Genomic DNA, 2,845 nt, shown 5'->3' on the forward strand with positions numbered 1-2,845 from the left:
CTCGCTACCTAGGGCTCCACCGGGCTCCCTCATCCTGCCGGCTCCGCCTTGGTCAGTCTTCACTCTGCCTGCACCATGGACTTCTGGGCCTTCAGCTGCACTTCGTCCATCCACCCCCACTGCTCCATTGGGCTCCTTCCCTCTGGCTCCACCTTGGTCCTCGGTCGCTCTGTCTTCACCTCAGTCCTCCAGAGCCCTGGTTCCACCAACTTGGTCTCCAGGACCTTCAGTGTTGCCCGGTCTCTACAGCTCTTCAGCTCTGCCTGGGTGATCTTGTGTCCTGGTCCTTATGCTGGGGGTTCCACCCTGGCTCCTCCCACCTTCGTTTCCTCCCTGGCCCTGACTTACCTGTATCCCGACTCTGCTTCCCCCAACTTCCTCTGTTGGACCTTTTGTTTAATGACACGCTAGGATGTGCCCTTGTTGGGGTATACTGTTACAGGTCATCTGTGTTTTGTCTTTGATTTAGTTGAACTTTGTATTTTCTCCATTTCTAGATCAGTTTCCTTTGTCTGTTCATTTGTTACTATAGTTACTCATTGATTGATTTTTGTCTGCATCTATGTTTGATTGGTTTGTTTCAGTGTATTTAAGCTCTGTTACTTTCTGTTCATTGTCGGTTCGTTACATGTGAGTTTGGTTGTTCTGTCCATGCGTTCTTTTTGTTAAATAAACACAAAGTGCTGCACTTCGGTCCATCACCACAACTGAGCTGTAACAACTTGATAGAATCTCCTGCCATTACTTTTGAAAATAATATTTTCTAAATAAATGTAATCAGTCACAATATTATTTTAAAGCATATATGAATTTAAAATATTTAAAAAGTATGCATGTCAGTGAAAGTGTGAAAGTGTATCAAATGTAATACTCTAGTTTATGTATGTAAAATCTAAATTATGTATGTAAAATCTAAATTTTAGATTTGTGACCTGTGGGGCAGTTGTGGCCATGTGGGGCAGTCGTGGCCTAATGGTTAAAGAGTCATACTTGTATCCCGAAGGTTGTGGGTTCGAGTCTCAGGTTTGGCAGGGATTGTAGGTGGGGGGAGTGAATGGCAAGCGCTCTCTTCCACCTTCACTACCACGACTGAGGTGAGACCCTTGAGCAAGGCACCGAACCCCCAACTGCTCCCAATATGGCTGCCCACTGCTCTGGGTGTGTGTTCACTACTGTGTGTGTGCACTTGGATGGGTTAAATGCAGAACACAAATTCCGAGTATGGGTCACCATACTTGGCCAAATGTCACTAAATTGTGGAATAATGATGAATATCGGTCTAGAGTGATGTAAAAGTCGTGTGAATTCCATTTTGACTAGTCAGACTGTGGTGTAAAACATCTGACCTAAATAGGATTTAGGACCACATATGAAGTGACCAAAATCAGAATCGAAAAGATCAGATTCTATGTGAAAAGAAATTGTATGTACATATGTATACACACACACATATATATATATATATGTATATATACAATTTCTTTTCAGACTGCAGTTTCTTGTCACATTCACATTGGTTGTCATTGTAATGACACTAATGTGTGGAGATTCAGCGCATTGTTCCACAAAGTTTCACAAATTTAAGTGCATTATCACCATTTATCATCTGTGTAATGCCATCGTGTAGCCAATAGATTCCTGTATAGCCCTATATAAAATATAAACAGGTTTGTGCAATCCCTAGTTGCTAAGAAATTTTCATCACACATAAATTAATTACATTTGGAATTGGATACATGTTCAGATTATCAATGCCTACTTTTTGTCTTTATCTGTTTTGTTTTGTTGTTTGAAACGTTGATTTAAAGTATCAGTTTTTGCATTATTATTTCAGTCAAACCTAAAAAACCCTTTGTTACCCAAAACTACATATAAAAGCTTGATCAGTCACATAAAAGTATGTTCCCCTTTAAATAATGTTACGCTCTATTGCACTAAGCAATTTTTGCCAAGCCATGTTGATATTTGAAAGCACCAAAACAAACACGCCCATACCCCAACAGGAACTCCCCCCTGTTTTGATAACTCCGCCCCACATGTACGTACACAACCCTGGCAGCGACGATGGTGGAATCTGCTATGCCTGCTGGCCGCAGCATATTCAAGCAAAAGCCAACACAGAACATTTTTATCTGCCATGTCTCACTATCTATAGTCGATCTGCTAATATTCATCCTGTGCACTCACTGAGCGGTGAGCGCTCTCTTCTCCCTATCGTTACTAGACATTCCCCTTACTGCTGATTGGCTGCGCGTGTGTTTTGGGACTTGGTCCGACACTGTGGTCAGAAGCATTTTTAAAAAATTGCTTAGTGTGCCTGTAATATGTATGACGCTGCTCCCATTAAGCGCTCTTAAGCGGGATTTATACTTTCGCCTGGCTCCGCTCCACTCCACGAGCCTCCGCTGACTGCGCGCGCACCTTCCCAAATGGCCGAGGCATTATACAGGTGCATCTCAATAAATTAGAATGTCGTGGAAAAGTTCATTTATTTCAGTAATTCAACTCAAATTGTGAAACTCGTGTATTAAATAAATTCAATGCACACAGACTGAAGTAGTTTAAGTCTTTGGTTATTTTAATTGTGATGATTTTGGCTCACATTTACCAAAACCCCACCAATTCACTATCTCAACAAATTAGAATACTTAATAAGACCAATAAAAAAAACATTTTTTGTGAAATCTTAAACTATTGGCTTTATTTCGCATCAAACACAAGACAACGTTAAGCAAATAGTGTATAAATAGTATCTAAATTAATTCTAGTTTTATTCAATAAAAATAAAACGTACTTCAAATAAAAAGCCTTGGACAAACTATGCAAAAAAAACGATGTATTATTT

Source organism: Sinocyclocheilus anshuiensis, unplaced genomic scaffold (genome assembly GCF_001515605.1).
Source record: "Sinocyclocheilus anshuiensis isolate Anshui unplaced genomic scaffold, SAMN03320099.WGS_v1.1 scaffold468, whole genome shotgun sequence".
NCBI lineage: Eukaryota > Metazoa > Chordata > Actinopteri > Cypriniformes > Cyprinidae > Sinocyclocheilus > Sinocyclocheilus anshuiensis.